The sequence below is a fragment of the Monodelphis domestica genome, chromosome 1 (assembly GCF_027887165.1).
Source record: "Monodelphis domestica isolate mMonDom1 chromosome 1, mMonDom1.pri, whole genome shotgun sequence".
Classification (NCBI taxonomy): Eukaryota; Metazoa; Chordata; class Mammalia; order Didelphimorphia; family Didelphidae; genus Monodelphis; species Monodelphis domestica.
The window spans coordinates 333,478,637-333,498,673 of record NC_077227.1 but is presented as its reverse complement, the minus strand read 5'-3'; the positions used below and the strand labels follow the sequence as shown (position 1 = coordinate 333,498,673).

The 20,037-nt window shown below is 36.4% G+C and overlaps 1 protein-coding gene across 3 annotated transcripts in view; it reads right to left on the bottom strand.

Annotated features, from left to right (window-relative positions):
* Positions 1–20,037, bottom strand: part of SYNE3 (spectrin repeat containing nuclear envelope family member 3) — a 188,086-nt gene that overhangs the window by 147,153 nt on the left and 20,896 nt on the right. Inside the window, exon 2 of one of the 3 annotated variants that reach the window (XM_007473629.2) lies at positions 18,464–18,607. The exons of the other annotated variants lie outside the window; for them this stretch is intronic. The gene's annotated coding sequence lies outside the window, so the exon portion shown is untranslated. The remainder of the gene's footprint in view (positions 1–18,463; positions 18,608–20,037) is intronic. 3 annotated transcript variants of the gene reach the window in all.

Genomic DNA, 20,037 nt, shown 5'->3' with positions numbered 1-20,037 from the left:
ATGGTCTATCATAGCTTTCATTCCTTCCTTTGAAGGAAAGTTAATACCCTTTTATCATTTATCTCCTGGCTAAGAGCTTTTTTTCTTAAATATTTGTATCAATTCTCTGTACACCTTTAATATCAGATCTTTATCAGAGAAATGTACTGCAATTTGCCCCATTTACCAGTTTCCCTTCTAATTCTTAAATGCATGGATTTTGTTTGTGAAAATCTTTTTTTTTTCAGTTTTATGTAAACTAAACTTATTTGACTTTGATGAAACTTTAAAGTGGTATGTAAATGTCAGTTATTATTATCATATCACCTTCCCACCTCAAATCACCAATTGCATTTCCCCTTTGGGTAACTTTGTACAAATAATTAGCATCTCAGAGTGGCAGCTGACTCAACTATAGCTTCAGTATATCACCTTATCTGCCTAAAGCTTAGGGGATGGGCCAGTTGATTTCTTGAGGTACCTTCTAGCTGTACAATTTATGTTTTATGTCTCCATCCTGCGACCTGTTCTCACAAGCCCTTTATATTTCAAAACTAGCCAGTCAGCCCTGTGGCTTAATGCTGCTTGATAGACGAACCTTCCAGTTTGGGATTGTGAGAGTGTAACATGTAATTATTCCAAGTCTGGGCTCCCTTGGGAGAGTCAATGCTCCTTCTAAAGCAGCAATATCTTTGCATGGTAGGAAGTGCTGGGAATGTCAAGTGAAGTTGCCTGCCAAAAGGCACATAAGTACATAAAATGATTAACAACCACAGAAAGTCTGAGTCAGGAAAAAAAAAAGCTAAGAGAGAGAGAGAGAGGGTTCTACTTTTGAGTCACAGATGCAACCTAACAGACTCTTAGTCTTATGGGTGGTTTGTGGGTCAGAGTAGCCCTGTTGAGACCAAGTAGCTCTGCCCCTGCTTTTATGTGTGACTTTGGACAAGTCACTTCTCTTCCTCAAAGCCTTGAAGCACTCTTTTATGAAGTGAGGAACTTTTAAGGTCCTGGTAAGCTTGGAATATAGTCTTGGAAAATGCCTTTGGTTAATGTTTATTTAGTGAGAACATCAGAATGGTTACAAATCCCAAAATGTATTCAAGGTTTTAAGTCATCAAGTGACACTGCCTCTCTAATAGGTGTCTCAAAGATTATAGAATAAAATTATTGCAGTGAGCATATCAATTAGTCAATCAGCAAGCATTTATTAAGTACCAATTATGTAGCAGAAACTGGAGATATAAACACAAAGAATGAAACCATCTCTATCTTCAAGGACCTTACATGCCAACAATGACAAATATACTTATAACAGCTAAGTGGCACAGTGATAGACAGCTGGTCCTGGAGTCAGGAAGATCTGAGTTTAAAATCTAGTCTTGGACACTTACTAGTTGTGTTACCCTGAGAAATGACTTAATTTCTATCTGCCTCAATTTCTTTAACTATAAAATGAGGATAATAATAGCACTTACCTCCCAGGGTTGTTATGAGGGTCCCTTCCTTCTTCCCTCATATTTAATAGAGGAACATATATTTATTTCTCTATTTCTCATTTCTAGTGCTTGTACTTTAAAGATTCTACCCTTATTCATAATTACATTCAGATTAAATGTGAAGATAAATACATAATTAAATATAAGGGAGTTTGGGACATGGCACTAGCACTGGAGGAGATTAAGAAAGGCTTCATATAGAAATGGATGCTGGACTTGCATCTTGAAGGAAGAGAAGGATTCTATAAAGAGGAAGGAAATAGAATGTTGTCAGTATGGGAGACAGCCAATACCAATGCAGAGAAACAATAATTTAAAGTATTATTTGTGAAGAATAAGAGAAACCCAAATTGGCTGAATCGAAGAGTAAGAAAAGTAGAATAAAACTTAATGAGGCTGGAAAAGTAGATTTGGATTAGGCTGTGAATGACTATAAACAGAGAAGTTTATATTTAGTCCTAAAAGTAATAGGTAGTAACTGGAGTTTACTGAGTAGGGGAATACTACACACTTTTCTTAAATGCAGATATGATCTGGACTCAAAGGAAATAATCACTTTAGCAGCAATGTAAACAATAGTCTGGAATAATGAGAAACGACCAATTAGGAGGCTTTTGCAGTAATCTGGGAAAGATGTGATGAAGGCTTGAACTGAAGTGGCAGTTGTGTGAGTAGAAAGGGTTGGGTATAAGAGACTATGTGGAGGTAGAAATGGAAAGATAAGAAACTGACATGGTTTGATGGAGTGAGGAATTGAGGATAACACCAAAGTTATAAACTTGGGATACCGAAAGGATAGTGATGTTTTTGACTAAAATGAAAGGGGGTGGGTTTGGGGAAACAGACATGAGCTCTGTTTTGGATGTCTTGAGTTTAAAATGTCTCTAAGATATTAAATCTAAAATGTTCAGTAGGCAGTGGGTAATGAGGAATTGAAGCTCAGGAAAGAGAAAAGCTAGGGTTAGATAGATCTATAGCTTTAGGAGTCATTTGCACAGAGGATCATTACATCTATGAGGTCTTAGGAGGTCACCATGAGACAGAGTATATAGAGGACAGAGTAATCATGACAAATTGGCAATGAACTGAGAATTTAGGGTGTCTTCCTTTTTCTCAAAATGTTGAAAACTTGTCCTATTCTATTCCCGAGTAATCATTTCACCAAACAGAATAAGACTCTCTCTCCGATTTCAGTTTCATTTTATTCTTGAATAATATTGTTTCCCTCTTATAGAAGGCATTAAATAAAAATTAAGCACAGAGGCTATGTGGTCAACATTTTGATTGCTAAATAAATTGTTAATAGTAACAAATATCACAAATCATATGTATATGTGTATATTTAAAGATGTTTTAATTACATTTATTATATAAAGTGCCTATCATTCCTGATCCCCTCCAACTACCTCTAGTATTCTCCAATTGAAAGGATCTGTTCTTACTCCTGAGCTTCTCTCTTCACACAGTTCAGACCCCATCCCTAATATTTTAAAACACCTTTTATACTTTTAATCTCTACTTTGTGCTTTACCATTTGAAGCTGAAATTTGTTTTGCTTATTCCTCCAGTTTACTTTCCATGTTATGTTCCACTCACCCTTCTTCACGTCCCCATCATGTCACCTGATGAATTACATTTGTTTCTTTATAAAACCCTGTATGTACATATGTCCAAGACAGGTAAGAGAGAGGTTCATGAGATGCTTGCTCCCCTATACCATATTTGTATATTTCTTAAGCACTTCAATTATGGGAAAGAATAAATTCTTTCTGTTTCTTAATTTCTTCCTTAACGTTCTCTTTTCTCTCCTTTTTCTTTCCTCTCTAAAATCCAAGGCGGCTGAAAAAAAAAAAGCCAACTAAGCCCTAGGCCCTGAATTTTCTTTTTTTAATCGGTCTATGAATACTTAAGACAATTGGATTCTGAAGAGACATTTCCCTCTTCTTCCTGTTTATATATAAGCAACTAGACTATGATTTAGTCTTTTCTAATTGCTCAAAGTATATTTATTTCTCTTCCTCTCATCTCTTATGGTTGGACTTCAAAGATTCTACCCTATATTGGTTTTTTCATCAAGAATGCTTGAATATCCTCAATTCTATTAAAAGTCCATTTTATCTCCTGCAATATTGTATTCAACTTTGCAGGAGAAGTTATATGTCCCAAAATTTATTCTTGCTATATAGAGGGTACAGTCTTATGTGAATCTTACTGTGATTCCTTGATACTTGAATTCTTTCTTTCTGGCTACTTGAGATATTTTTTCTTAGACTAGGAAGCTGTGGGTTTTGGCTGACATTCTTGGGTATTTTTAGTTCAGTATTTCTTAAAGCAAGTAAATGGTGTCTTCCTTCTACTTAAACTTTTCTCTCTGGCTTTAATAGATCTGAACCATTTTTTTCTATGATTTCTTGAAATGTAACATGATTTTATTTGGTCATATTTTTTAATGGAATCTAATAAATTTAAAATTCTATCTCCTTGACTTGCTTTCCAGGTCAGCTGTTTTTTGATAACTCACCAGCCTTCTAGTTTGTTTTTGTCTTTTGACTTTATTCTAATTTTTTTGTAATCTAATTAAATCATTTAGTTGTTTCCTTTGTCCTGTTTTTTAGGGAGTACACTACTGAGTTGATGCTTTTCACCTTTTGCTCAAAGCTATCCATTCCTTTATTATTTTCCCTCATGAGCTCTAATTTCATCTTTCATCTCTTGTTTATTTCTTCCATATACTCTTGAATTCCCAGTCATCAAGGTATTTTCCCCCGAGGCTCTATTTATACTTATGGAGGAGTTGCTTTCTTCTGATTTTACCTCTTAGATTATTATTATTCATATTATTTTTCTATTATAAGATATTTCTTTTTCATGTTCAGAGGTTCTATACCTCTCCCCCAATTTACTCATATCTCCAACCTAAATTCTTGAATGGTGACTTTGTACTAGGACCAGGCCCTTTTGAGGTCCTTTCTAGCTCCAGGCCTATGATCTCTGATTCTATCTGTGTGATCATAGGTAAATCATTTAACTTTTTGAAGTCTGTTTATTCATATATGTAGCAGTCCTGCCACATGTATAATTAAGATGCAAAGACTGTGTGTGGGTACATGGCCATTCCGCGCATGGCAATGAACTCTGTTCCCAGCATTGCTAGGATTAGGGCGCAAAATCTTACTTCCTTTTGCCTTACTCACCTGGGATAAAACCCCACCTTCACCTTGTCGTATTTTGCAATTAACCAATGGCAATACACTATGTAACTCATCAATATGTATTGGGTACATTTGCATATCAAAGAGATTAAAAGGAGAGCTCGAATCCATCTCGATCTCTGAGACCTCACAGGATTGCCTAACCCTATCTCTTCTCTTTTTCTCTCCTCTCTATCTCTCACCTGAAACCTGGCCTTTGGCCAGGTTTCTCTCTTTTCCAATGCTAATACCTAGCACTCTCTAATTCATCCTATTATACTCTGTTTATTCTCTCAGCCAAGCTATATCATCCTCTGACCGGTGTAGTGTTAAATCTGGATCACTGGATGGTTTTAGCCTTTTTAGAAGTTCAGTGGTTGGAGTATGGCTGTGGCTCCATGGTAATCAATACGGCCTGGTTTCTGACTCATTTCTGACATCTTGAACTTAGCTCCGTCACGCCCCTCACGGAATCCTAAACTACTATCCTTTCTCTCTCTTTCTTATCTTGTGGCTTCTTGCTGGCGAGAGCCTACAATATATAAAACAGAGATCAAAATATTATCTCTATACTATTCTTCTGCGGGTTGTTGCAAATAAACACTTTGTTAAACTTTTAAATTCCATATAAATATGAGTGATTATGAACTTATTTCTTTTTTTAAAATAACATTGATCCAAATAATAATAATTTATATAGCTTTAAGGCTGGAAAGTACTTTACAAATATTATCACATTTGATGCTCACATAACAGCTGAGATGTAGATGCTATTATAATCCTTATTGTTCAGATGAAGAAACTAATAAAGTATAATATAAAGTGACTTACTATGGTCACAGACCTAGAAAATATCAGAGACAGGATCTGAACTTGAATCTTCCTGACTTCAGGTCCAGTACCCTGTCCACAATGTCATCATGCTGCCTCAATTACAGGTTATCCTAAATGAAAAAACCAATATACTGATATCTTATACTCATCTGAATCCGTCAACAATCCTGTGAGGTAGATATTACATTTATTTCATAGATGAAGAAACTGAGGTTCAGAGAACTTGGATGATTTGCCTCTCTTTATCCAACTATAAACTATAAAGGAAGATTTGAGCCTAGGACCTCTTAACTGTAACATCAGCACATTTTCAGTAACTTATACTACCTTCAGAATGAGATGTCACATAAGAACTGCCCTAAAATAAGACATATATAGGAGGAAAGATATATAAACACACTAAAAAAACACCACCAATTATAGGCTGCCCTCAGATTTTAGACATCCCAAATTTGGGGTGGAAAGTATAGCACACATTTGAACCAATAGAGTAAATAACGATTTGACAGAATGCTGTCAGCTCAGGAAGAACTCCTCCATGATACTATTAGGGTAATGATCAAACTAAAAGAAGTCATCTTTGACTATTTCAGTTGACTGAAGTTATCTCTTGAGAGCTGTGGGGGAAGGGGGGAGAGGAGAAAGAGAGAGAGACAGAGACAGAGAGACAGACACAGTCAGAGACAGAGAGAGAGATGATAAGAGGCATTAGGAAAATGAGTCTCTAGGGTGTGTCAACATTTAAATTAGCATTGTTCTGAGACTGTTACTCAATCTCTGAACCCTTGATTAATCTTCACTATGGAATGTTGCCTGTTATTTGAGAATATTTTAAATTATATAATAAAGCACGAGCAAGTCTTTGGGAAAGTGTGTATCCATAATATAGAGTACAGTTTTGTTTGTTTGTTTGTTTTCCTTTGACAGAGGACCTAGCTCTGTTATTTGAGATTTGGGTGACTTTGGGAAAGTCACTAACCCCTCTGGTCCCAATTTCCTCACCTATAAAATGAAAAAGTTGGGTTTGATTACTTCTAATGCATATTACAGACATAGATCTGTGATCTTGTCATCAAATGTTTGAAGGTCAATCACATAGAAAAGGGATAAGCTTTGTTCTCCTTGGCTTCCTCAAGGAAAAAGTAGGAACAATTAAGAGAAGTTGTGGGAAGTTAGAACTTCTTGACAAAGCTATTCAGAAGTGGAATAGGATGCTTTGGTAAATAGTGAGTTTCTTATCACTGGAGCTATTCAAGTGAAGAATAGTTCATCATTTGACAGGAAGGAGGTTATAGAGGGTTAGAATAAATTATGACAACCTCTCTGAGCTTCAGTTCCTTCTTTGTTAAATGAGATATTATGATTAGATAATAATAATAAGGTTAGGGATAGGACTGGACTTGTGACTTCACTGATTATTGGGAACTCCCAAAAGAATCCCTCTCTGAATGCAGGTCAACAGCTTCTCTGCCACTTACAGTCTTAAGAGAGTTGCCTAAAGCAATGAGAGTTTGAGAGACTTGTTCAGGATTGCATACTTGTTGTTCAATTTTCATTTTTGTTTCTGAAGAGGACCAGTATTATCATGGGGTGATGTCTTTGCTTTTGCATACACTGGATTTAAGTGAGGCAGAGGTACACAGTCATCAGTCTCACTTTCTTTTCCAGTCATGGCAGTCCAGTGATAGGACAGAAGTCTGGCGATGGCCCAGGATATATGACCTTGTAGATGACATTGGTAACTTTGATGGCTGAATAAACTCTAAGCACTCCATAGTGCTCGCTTCAGATACCTTCATGGCTGTTGGAACAAATTGCTCTCGTCTATCCATTCTGCAGAGGGAAGTCTTCACATGCTTGGAGTGGACACCTCCTAACTCACCAATGGATCTGAGCCTATCAATTACCCTCAACCTAGTTTAGCCTGTCTACCAAGAAGGCTTCACTGAAGTATGGCTGCTGCTTCATATGTTACGACTTCTTGGAGCCACAGATGAGAATCAAGACACAGGTGGACACCAAGGTAGATGAGCAGCCCTGCAAAGGGCTCCGCAAACCTTCATGTAAGATGTACTAGTCCTCTGTGGACATTCCATATGACTTGGGTTATACTCTAAATCTCTGTTTCTGTGTTAGAGGCAAGTCACCATGGCTCCAAAGTTAGCTCTCTATGCCCGATGCCATAACTCATTTATACTGAGTCTTAAGGGTTTCAAAGTGATTTTCTCATAATCACCTTATGAATATGGAAGACTAAGTGACTGGTCCTTCAGCTGAGTGATGAGGTTCAAAATGGATGACGTTTTCAGGACATACTTCACGTTGTTGTGGGGGAAAAGTACCGATATATGAATCCAATTCAGACCAGTTCAACTGAACAGACATTTGTTAATATGCATATTAATGTCATGCATAAATGATAGGAATTCAGAGGCAGAAATGGGCACATAATGAAATATAATCCCATAAGTTACAGGCTTAGGAAAACTGAAAGTTAAGTAATCAGGCATTTATTAAGCTCCTAGAATATACTAGGCACAATGTTAAGTTCAGGGAAAAAACAAAATCCTTGCTCTACATTAGAATGCAAGGACACAGAATAGGTAAATGGATGATAATTGTGGAGAAAAAAATGTACTAAACCCAAAACTGAGCCTTGAAGGAAATTAAGAATTTTAATAGGTGGACCTGAGGAAGGAGTACATTCTAGGCATGGGAACTGAGCAAAGGCACCAAGACCAGAGAAACAGAACCACACTTGGGAAATACCAAGTAGTTCACTTGGCTAGAATGAAGAGTTTGTGATGGGAGGGAGGATAAAAATAGAAGTAACTTTGGGAAAGTACATTGAAAACAAATCGTGCAAGGGTCTAACTAACGGGTTGAAACATAAAGTATTTTTTCCTAGGGTCAATAGGGAGCTAGGAGAATGGTATGGTCAGTTTGTTTGTAAACCTATTCTAGGCTCAGCAGAGCCAGGGCTGGAGACAGGAGGTCCCGAGTTCAAATATGCCTCAGACATTTCCTAGCTCTGTGACTATGGAGAAGTTACTTAACCCTAGTCCTTACAACTCTGCTGCCTTGAAATTAATACTTTAGCATATATTCTAAGATAGAAGATAAGGGTTTTTAAAAAAACAAAAACAAAAAACTAAGCCTATTCTGTATTTCTTTGCACGCTTGACCATCCTATGTTCTGAAGTCCCATATGAGCTTCTAGAATTCTACATTTTACCCACATAAAAAACCTTTGAAAAATGGGCTTTAATAGACTCTTCATTGTTTTTATTTCCTACCTAATATAAATTCCCTCTAACAGTTTTCAGGTTAGGTTTGCAAAAACCACTGGAACCTGCTAGAGCTTTGAAACAAATAAATGATCGATAAATGCCCAAAACAAAGCATTACCAAAAGCGATTCCTTTCCTTTGTCTAGAACTCTGTTCTTAATTACCAGAACATTAACTGATGAAGTGAAACATTTGTGTGGAGCAGACTGAATTCAACCAACATGCACATTACAAAGGAAACTCCCATCACTGAATGTTCCTGGGTTTACATGCTGCACGTAGTTCTGTGTTGGCCTCAGTCTTGTTACCTGGCCCTGTTCCAGTTCTCCAGGTTCCTGGAGGGAGTTTCCTGTCAGTTCTTAGTAACTCTATCAAATACTTTTAGGAACTGTAGCAATAGAACCCCCTAAAGAAAAATTTGTCAGAAATGGACGTTATACCAGGAGGTTACAAAAAGAAATATCCCATCTTCCTTCCTCCCCAAATAGATCAAATCTTCCTCTCTAACCTAGGGAGTAGATGCTGCCTAAACTCCGACATTCCTGAGTTCTATGATTCTGAAGGGCATTTTAGTCCCAATGTCCCATGTCCCATATGATTCTGTGGTGCCTTCGAACAAAATTCAATTATACAAACTTGTATCAAAAATATCCTCTTTGAAAGATTCTCAAGGAGATCTATTACAGTCCAATGTAGGGCAGATGGTTGGAGAGGGAGAGAGGAGACATAAACAATTAACTTTAATTGTGATAGCAAGTATAAAAGAGAGTAGTAGACAAAATGCCACAAAGAAATTTGAGGAAGGAAAGCTCACTTTCACCTGAGATGTCAGGGAAAGCTTCCAATTCTGACATGTTCTGTGATTCTAAGGTGGTAGATTTTTGTTTGGTTGGTTTTTTAACAGCTCTGCTGGGAAATTATTAATTCTGTGTTGGAAAAAGTATTTCTAAAGGTCCTTCTAATTCTCATGGCTTAAGTACTCTACAAGTTGGATATAGATCAATAATGTAATTTTTAAAAATTGATTCTGAGATTTCATAAGCATAAGGAACTACCAAGGAAGATCTTCCTCTACCAAAGCAGGCTCTTTCTGCAACTTAGTCTTAGAAAATTTCTGGAGCTAGGTCTGAAAGATCCTTAGAACTGGTACAGAAGGGGAGAGAGAGGGAGGGGGGGAGAGGGAGAGAGGGAGGGAGAGAGGGAGAGAGGGAGAGAGGGAGAGAGGGAGAGAGGGAGAGAGACAGAGACAGAGACAGAGACAGAGACAGAGAGAGAGGGAGAAGGAGGGAGGGAGAGGGAGAGGAAGAGAGAGAATTGAGAAAAAGAGAAAGAAGGAAACAGAGAGAGAGAGAAAAAAGGAGAAAGCAAAAGGCAGAGAAAAAGAGAAAAGGAAGAAAGCTGCTTCAGGTATTAAGAGGTTAATTAACTTGCCCAGGATCACACAAACAGTATAGGTCAAAGAGGAGACTCCTAAGGCCAGTTCAATAACCTTTACACTCTACTGCCTCTTAATGTAATCTTAGAATGAATTAATTGAAGTCTAGGATCCAGGTAAGAGAGAGTATTCACCATGTATTCTATCTGGGGCAGACTCTCTGAAGTACTGTATCTAGTGGGGTACCAGTAACTCTAAAAAAGTTTTCCAGAAACCAGTCCAGCACTCTGTTGGCTAAATCTTCCAAGAATTCAGACTGCATGCCACATCTCTAGTAAGTCACCTACCTGAAGAAAATCTCTACTTCTCAAGCTCATTGCTACAAGGACAGTTGGGCAAAAGAATCAATCATTCCCCCAAGCACAAACTCAGGTTAGCCTTTTATTTGTATGTGGCACTACTTTTTATCTGGAGAACTCAAAAGCATTTTTCAGTCATTAACTCTAAAACTATTTTATTCTATATATAGAAGAGGGTTAATCATTAACTTGTTTGGATAATTAGGCTTATGATCTTCAATTTTCTTTATGGAAATAAAAAAATGACAAGAGGGTTAAAAGGGGTCTGACATATGCTACCCCCTACCAAGGCACTAAAAAATCATTTGTCAGTCTATAATCATATCAGCAAACCTACGGCATGCATGCCAGAGGAAGCTGCTCTCCCTTCCCTCCTCTCCACCTGTGCCTGAAGACATTTCTCTCATGACCTGCCCCTCTGCCCAGTAGCTCAATGGGAGTGTTTCCTTCCTCCCCTGTCTGGGGTAAGGTGGGGGGCTCACAAACAGTTTAAAGGTTGCAGTTTGGGCACTCAGGCTCTAAAAGGTTCACCATCACTGGTCTATAGCATGGATTCTTAACCTGGGATCTGTGAAATGGCTTTTTAATATTTTTTAATTTTAATTTTAATTTTAATATTTTTAATATTATTATTATAATATATACTAAATATAATAATAAATAATATATAATAATATATAATTAATAATATAATAATATATAATATAATAATATTAATATATAATATAATAATATAATAATATTTTTAAATATAAATTTAATATTTTGATTATATTTCAATGGAAATGGCTTCCTTTATAAGTCTATGTATTTGGTTTTTTTTTAAAGACATGACTCTGAAAAATGATCTAGAGATTTAAAATAGACTCCCCAAAGGGGTTCACAGCAAACAAAAATAAAATGGTTAAGAACTCCTGCTATCAAATGTATGTATTCAGCAACAAGTGTAGAGGACACCCATTATTCTTGGATTAAGCATGTTCAACTAAAACTCTTAAGAAACATGCTACTAGAGGTATCAAAACCAACCTGTCTATTGGGGAGTATGGCAAACTCCTGACTGCATTCTGGTCCATAGACTCTTAGAGTTATAACTCTGAAGTCACCCAATTCAATCCTTATGCAAAGGATGAATTTCCCTGTATAACATTCTGGACCAGAGGAAACATAGTTCCTATACAAACATTTCCAGTGAGAAGAACTTCTCAAATAAAGTAACCCAATTCCCAGTTAACTTCCTGCCCCAAAATACATAGCAATCACTATACCTGCACAGCTCTCTCTACATCAACAAAGCAAAAATCTCCAGACACCTCAGCCAATCAGAAAATCACTGTTTCTCTCTTTATCAATCAAGTCAAATGAATGGCATATCTCAGTTTGAGGTGATATGGATCGATGCTATTTCTCAAATATTTCTACTTTTTGAAGTCATCTGTAGAGTCAGAAAGATAATTCTAGACATCAGACTGCTAAAAATTGGCCCATAGCTCAATAAGGCAGCAAATTATATAAGGCAAGATGCCAAAATTCTCATTGTATAAAAAGGCATATTGGAAAGAGCACTGATCTTGGAGTCAAAGATCTGGGTTTCTGACATTGACTCTGATACTTAAACCAATCAATCAATCAACAAGTATTTTTTAAATCCTCACCTTCTGTCTTAGAATCAATGTTGAGTATCAGTTCCAAAGCAAAAGGGTGATAAAGGCTAGGCAAATGAGGTTAAGTGATTTACTCAGGATTACACAGCTAAGAAGTGTTTGAGGCCAGACTTAAACCCAAGATCTCCCATCTTCAGGCTTGGCTCTGCATCCCCTGAGTCACCAAACTGCCACAAGAAGTATGTTTTAATTGCTTACTCTATACCAGACATGGTGCTTGATGCTAGATAATCAAATACGAAGAATGAAAGACCACAAATTCTAACAGGAGACAGGAAGTTCATATATAAAAAGATACAGAATAAATATGAAGTAAGTACATAAAGTAAGTAGTTCAATACAAGGTTGAGTGAGAGAAGAGAAGGCACTAACTTTAGTGGGAGGATCAGATATAACTTCATGCAAAAGATAGTACTTTAAAGACAAAGTGGGACTGTGAAGTAGAGGTTAGGAGAGTAATTCCAGGCATAACAGAGGGTCAGTGCAAATGTTCAGAGATGGGAGATGTACAGTATTACGTGTGAGGGATGGAGAAAAAGACAAGTCTGGCTAGATCTCATGATGGAGGCACAATGATACCCTCCAATGGGGATAGAAGGCTCCAAAAGTTGAAAAAAAAAAGGAATTTATATTTTCTCCTAAAGGCACTAGGGAGTCACCGGAGCGGATTGAGTAGGGGGTCACATAGTCAGATCTACACATAAAGAAAAGTACTTTGGCAGAAGCCTGGAGACTGGAGGCAGGCTGATGCAACAACAATCTAGGTAAGAGGTGATGAGGGCTTGAATTAAGATAGTGGGAAGGCTGGGGGGAGGGGAGGAAGGGAAAGAATATAATTCTTGTAAACAAGGAATAATGTTCTAAATTGACTAAATAAATTAACTTAAAAAAAAAAAGAATTAAGATAGTAGGTGTGAATGGAGAGAAGGGCTCAGATGCTGCTTACAGCCTGGGGGATCTAAGGCAAGTGATTTAAACTTGAGAAGTTTCAGTTTCCTGGACGGAAAAATGAAAGTTAGATTATATGGCTATAAATGAAGAGATTGGGGCAGGAATGAGGAGGAGAGGAGAGTGAGCACTGGAAGAGAGAAGGGTCTGGAGTAACCCATCAGGGGAAAAAAAAACCCACACCCAGACTGTTAAAAAGTACAATTTTGCCTTTTAAAAATGTTCATCTCCCTCTCAGACAACAATATTTTCATCAAGCCCCTTCCTGAAACATAAGATGTTTCCCATGCAATCCAAATGCCACAGCCCAAGGGGTTTTTACCACATTAAACAATAAGGCCAGCACCACCCTTTCATAACACAAGCCTTCTGACTCTCAGAATGGAGTGCCATTTATAATGGCCAAGTCAGCATTTCCTCTGCCACTGACACTAGTACTATTCAAAACAGGCCTATAATAAAAGAATAATAACAGCGCCACAGAAGATTTACTTATGTCCCTTCTTCAGGGATCTTTGACTTCTAAAAAATGCATATAATGCATATAAGATCACAGTATTAGACATTAGAATTGCTAGAGACCTTAGAGGTCATAGTCCAAACTCTTCATTTTACAATTGAAGAAACTAAAGCCCGCCAAGGTTTCGTGGTTTATTGAAGTAGAAACTTCCGAGAAAATAATAAAAACACATTTATAAAACACTATAAAGTTGACAGGGCTTTCCTCAAGACAATCCTGGGAGAAAGGTAATAATGATAATATTAGTATTCACACAATTTTGTAAGGTTTGCTGGGCACTTTATGCATGTTATCTCATTAGATTCTTATAATTACCCTGTGAGGTAGGTACTGATATTATCCCCATTTTACAGTTAAGGAAACTGAAGCAAAGATTATATGACTTACAGAGGATCACACAGTAAGTGAGTATCTGAGATAGGATTTGAACCCAAGTCTTCCTGACTCCAGGCCCAGAACTCTACCCATTGTACCACCCAGCCATATCTAGAGTAGTTTGTTGTTTTTTTTCCCCCTCACTTTACAATTGAGGAAACTCAGGCTCTGAGAAATGACTTATTGTGGGTTACATGGTTAGCAATTGTCAGGGTCAGGATTCAAATCCAGACTTCCTGAGTCTAAGTCCAACAGTCTTTCAACTGTGCGCTATTGCATAAAATGACAGAAAAGCCTTTTTTTTTTCCCTCCAAAAACTCAACAGATAGATATTACAAAAGATGATCATCATTCCTAAGGAATCAGTTCACATGGGAACCTTAATAGTCTGACTTCTTCCATTTCTTTTATATTTCCTTCCATTTACTGAATTAGTAGCTTTAATTTTTATACAACCTCTTTTGAATTAGACAGAAAGTCTGAGAGGAATACATGTAGTGAAGTTTAATCTCCCTTTTTACCTATAAGTAAACTAAGATTGAGAGTCACAGAATTAGTAATAATGTAGCAATCAATCAATAAGCATTAATAGATGCAGAAAAAGCTTTTGACAAAATATAACACCCATTCCTATTAAAAACACTAGAAAGCAAGGGAATCAATTAAATCTTTCTTTCTTTTTTAGAAAACCCTTACCTTCTGCCTTGGAATCAATATTGAGTATTGGTTCCAAAGTAGAAGAACAGTAAGGCCTAGGCAATGAAGTGACTTGTCCAGAGTCACACAGCTAAAAAGTATTTAAGATCATATTCGAACCCATGACTTCCTGTCTCTTAGCCTGGCTCTCAATTCAATGAGCCATTTAGATGCCCCCAGAGTCTTTTTAAAATAAAAAATAGTTATCTATCTAAAACCAAGAGCATTATCTGCAATAGGGATAAACTTGAAGCTTTCCCAATAAGAACAGAGGTGAAGTGAGAATGTCCATTATCACCTCTATTATTCAATATTTGTATTCAGGTTGGAAAATTAAAGAAACATGGGCTAATTTACCTGTCAGATCTATGGAAAAGGAAAGGATTTATGACTAAGCAAGAGACCAAGAGCATTACAGGATACAAAATAGATAATTTTGGTTACATCAAATTAAATTTTTTTGCACAAATAAAACCAATGCAGTGAAAATTAGGAGGAAAGGAGAAAACTGGGAGAAAAGCTTTACAGCAAATTTCTCTGATAAAGGTCTAATTTCTCAAATATATAGAGAACTGAGCCAAATTTGTAAAAAAATATAAGCCATTCTGCAAGTGATTAAAGGATATGAACAGAAAGGTTTCAGAAGATGAAATCAAAGCTATCAACAGTCGTGTAAAAATACTCTAAATCACTTTTGATTATAGAAATGTAAATTCAAACATCTCTAAAATATTACCACACACCTATCATACTGGCAAATGACACAGAAAAGGAAAATTACAAATGCTGGGAGGGATCTTGCAAGATTGGGACACTAATGCACTGTTGGAGGAGTTGTGAACTGATTCAACCATTATGGAAAACAACTTGGATCTAGAGCCAAAGGGCTATAAAATTTTGCTTACCCTTTGGCACAGCAATCGCACCAATAGGTCAGTATCCCAAAGAGATCAAAGAAAAAAGGGGAAAGGAACTATTTGTATCAAAATGTTTATAGCAGCTCTTTTTTTGTGTTGGCAAAAAATTGGAAATTTAGAGGATATCCAATATTTGAGGAATGGATGGACAAGTTGTAGTAAATGATTATGATGGGATACTATTGTTTTATAAGAAATAATGAACAGGATGGTTCAAGAAAATGTGATGCAAAGTAAAGTGAGCAGAATCAGAACCTTGTATGCAGCAACAGCAATGGTGCAAGGATGATCAACTGTGAAGGATATAGCTACTCTGATTGAGGCAATGATTCAAGACAATTCCAAAAGAACCCATGATGAAAGAAAGCTATCGAAGTCCAGAGAGAGAACTGATGAATTCCAAAGACATATTGAAGCATATTTTTTCATTTTCTATATGTTTCTTGATAATCATTGTTTTGTTTTTGCAACCCTATATAGCATAGAAATATGTTTTGTATGATTTCACATGTAATATAATTTATATAATATTGCTTACCTTCTCAAGGGATGAAGGAGAGGCATAAGGGAGAGAGAAAATTTGGAACTTAAAGTTTTTAAAAATTAATCTTAAATTTAAAACTATGTAATTAGGAAATAGTTAATTAAATTTTAATATATATATTTTTACCAAATAATTGATGTGGAATAAAATAAACAGAATCAGGAGAAAATTATATATAGTAACTGAAACACTGTGGGACAATCAAATGTAACTAACTTTGCTACTAAAAGCAATGCAATGATCCAGGACATTTCTGAAGGACTTGTGAGAAAGAACGCTATCCACATCTAGAAAAATAAATGTGGGAATAGAAATGCAGAAGAAAACATATGATTTATCACTTGTTTATATGGGTATATGATTTGGGGTTTTGCTTTTAAAAGACTACTCTGTTACAAAAATGAATAATTTAGAAATGGATTTTGAGGGATAATATATGTATAACCTAGTGAAATTGCTTGTCAGTTCTGGGAGGTGAGAGGGAAGAGGGGAGGGAGAGAACAAGAATCATGTAACCATGGAAAAATATTTTTTTAATTATATTGAATCAATAATTTTGATTACATCAAATTAAAAAGCTTTTGTACAAACAAAACTAATGCATCCAAAATTAGAAGGGAAGCAACAAATTGGGAAACAATCTTCATAATAAAAAACTCCAACAAAGGTCTAATTACTCAAATTTATAAAGAGCTAAATCAGTTGTACAAAAAATCAAGCCATTCTCCAATTGATAAATGGGCAACAGACATGAATAGGCAATTTTCAGTTAAAGAAATCAAAACTATTTATAAGCACATGAAAAAATGTTCTAAATCTCTTATAATCAGAGATGCAAATCAAAACAACTCTGAGGTATCACTTTACACCTAGCAGATTGGCTAACATGACAGCAAAGGAAAGTAATGAATGCTGGAGGGGATGTGGCAAAGTCAGGACATTAATTCATTGCTAGTGGAGTTGTGAATTGATCCAACCATTATGGAGGGCAATTTGGAACTATGCCCAAAGGGCACTAAAAGACTATCTGCCATTTAATCCAGCCATAGCACTGCTGGGTTTGTACCCCAAAGAGATAAGGAAAATGACTTGTACAAGAATATTCATAGCTGCACTCTTTGTGGTGGCAAAAAATTGGATAATGAGGGGATGCCCTTCAATTGAGGAATGGCTGAACAAATTGTGGTATATGTTGGTGATGGAATACTATTGTGTTAAAAGGAATAATAAAGTGGAGGAATTCCAAGGGAACTGGAACAACCTCCAGGAAGTGATGCAGAGCAAAAGGAGCAGAACCAGAAGACATTGTACACAGAGACTGATACACTGTGGTACAATCAAATGTAATGGACTTCTCCATTAGTGGCAATGCAGTGATCCTGAACAACTTGGAGGACTCTAAGAGAAAAACCACTATCCACATTCAGAGAAAAAACTGTGGGAGTAGAAACACAGAAAAAAAACAACTGCTTGAATACATGGGTTAAGGGAACATGGCTGGGGAGGTAGAACCTAAATGAACATCCTAATGCAAACACCAACAGCATGGAAATAGGTTCTGATCAAGGACACAAGAAATACCCAATGAAATTGTGCGTTGGCTGCAGGAAGGGTGAGTGGAGGGGAGGGAGGGAAATAGGGAGATTATTGTAACCAAGGAATAATGTTCTAAATTGACTAAATAAACTAATTCAAAAATTAAAAAAAGAATAAAATCCCTTTTAGTAAAGAAAAAAATTATATTGAAAAGCAAAAAAAAAAATACTTATTGATTGATTGATTGGTTAGTTGTAAAGAGCTGAGCCAAAGATTGAAATCCAGGTTTCTAAGACAGATTATAAAAAAGAATTCTAAACCCAGATTCTTAGACAGAAGTAAGGGTTTAGGGAAAAAAATGTAGCCAATAAATAAGTTCTGGCTCTAGAGCAACAAAATATTCCAAGAATGAATAACATTAACTTAACCATTTAGCTAGCTATCTAACAGTTGGACAACTGCTTAACATTTTTTTGGCCTTTGTTTCCTCATCTGCAAAATGAAAAGACTGGACCAGACATCTCTAGATTATTATCTTTCAGACAGACAGCTTTATTAAAGGTCACAAACTGGAGCATAGAAATAAATTAATCCTTCTTCCAGGTCCTACTTAGATATTATTTCTTCTGTGTCATCCTATCAATTAGACCCACGATAAGCCATAAAAATGATCTGTGTCACACAGTCACTAATCACAGACTGTCTTTTCTTGTACTGTTTGTTGCCTAATTGTTTCATACCTGTTAGTTCTGTCTCTCCAACTGAAAAGGTTGTGAGAATGGGAAGAAGCACAGGACCCAGATTCAGGAGACCTGGTTTCAGCTCTGACACGTGCTGGAGATGTAGCAAATCAGTTCATGTTTTCTAAGCCTCAGTTTCCTCATCTGTAAAATCAGTAGAATTTATTTGGATTAAGAAACATTTCACATTTGTATAACCCATTGGAGCACTTATTGGCTCCAGAAGGGGAGAGGGGGAAAGGGAAGGAAAAGAAAATGAATCCTGTAAAAATGGAAAAATATTTTTTTAAAAAGAAAGAAATGTTTCATTTTTTGTATCCCTAGAACCTGACACAACACCAGAGCAGGTGCTTAATAAATGCCTAGTATTTTAACTTATTGACGCCTATTTCACAGAGCTTGGGTAAAGAAGCATTTCATAAACCCTCCAGAATTCTTACATGGAAATATAAGATATCAGCATGAGATAATGAAAACACTGGACTTAAAAGTCAGTAGCCCTAAGTACAAATTATTGTGGTTTCTTAAGAAGTTTTTATTATATTTTTCTTTCCTGGATTACAAGTTGATACAGTTTTTAATAATCATTTTCTGACATTTTATGATTCTGTTCTCTCCTCTCCTTCTTTCCCTCAAGACAGTAATATAAGTTGTACAAGTGTTATACAAATACATATTTCCATATTGATCATGTTGTAAAATGATACATGTTGTTTATACAAGAAAAAACAAATGAAGAGAATAAAGTAAAAAATCACATGCTTCAATCCATATTCAGACTCCATCTATTCCTCCTAAGGTGGTGGTTAACCTTTTTCGTCATGAGTTACTTGGAATTGTCTTGGATTCTTGCACTGCTGGTAATAGTTAAGTCATACACAGGTGACTATGGTGCATTATTGCTGTTATTGTGTTTAATGTTCTCCTGGTTCTGCTTACTTCGCTTTGTATCGCTTTAAATGTTTCCAGGGTTTTTTTTTGTCTTGTTCAGTATTTCTTAGGGCACAAGAGTATTCTATTATAATCATCTATCACATGATCAGTCATTTCCCAGTTGATGGATTCTTCAGTTTCCAGGTCTTTGCCACCACAAAAAGAGCTGCTTCTTTTGGCCCCCTATTTTTGATCCCTTTGGGATCAAAAATTTCTCATGTGGTTTTAAAATAGCAGTAATGCTACCTAGGCTGGCTGCCTCACAGGCTTGTTAGAAGCAGAGTGCTTCATAAACCCTAAAATGATTCTATGAAGAGCTAGGAAAGACTTTTGAGCCCGCAGTCTTAAACGTTTTGTGTCAAGGGCCTCTGGCCATCTGTTGAAGCCCATGCACTCCTTCTCAGAATAATGGTTTTGAATGCATAAAATGGAATCAAGGAAAACCAAAGGAAACCAATTATGCAGAAATATAGTTAGGAAAAAATGCTTTTCAACAGCCATTTACACTTCCTAGCTGTGTAACCTTGGGCAAATCACAACCCCAACTGCCTTGTGCATATCACTCTGCCTTAAAACAGATACTTAGTATCCTAAAAAATAAGGAAACAGCTAAGTTCATGGACTCTAGGTTAAGAATCCCT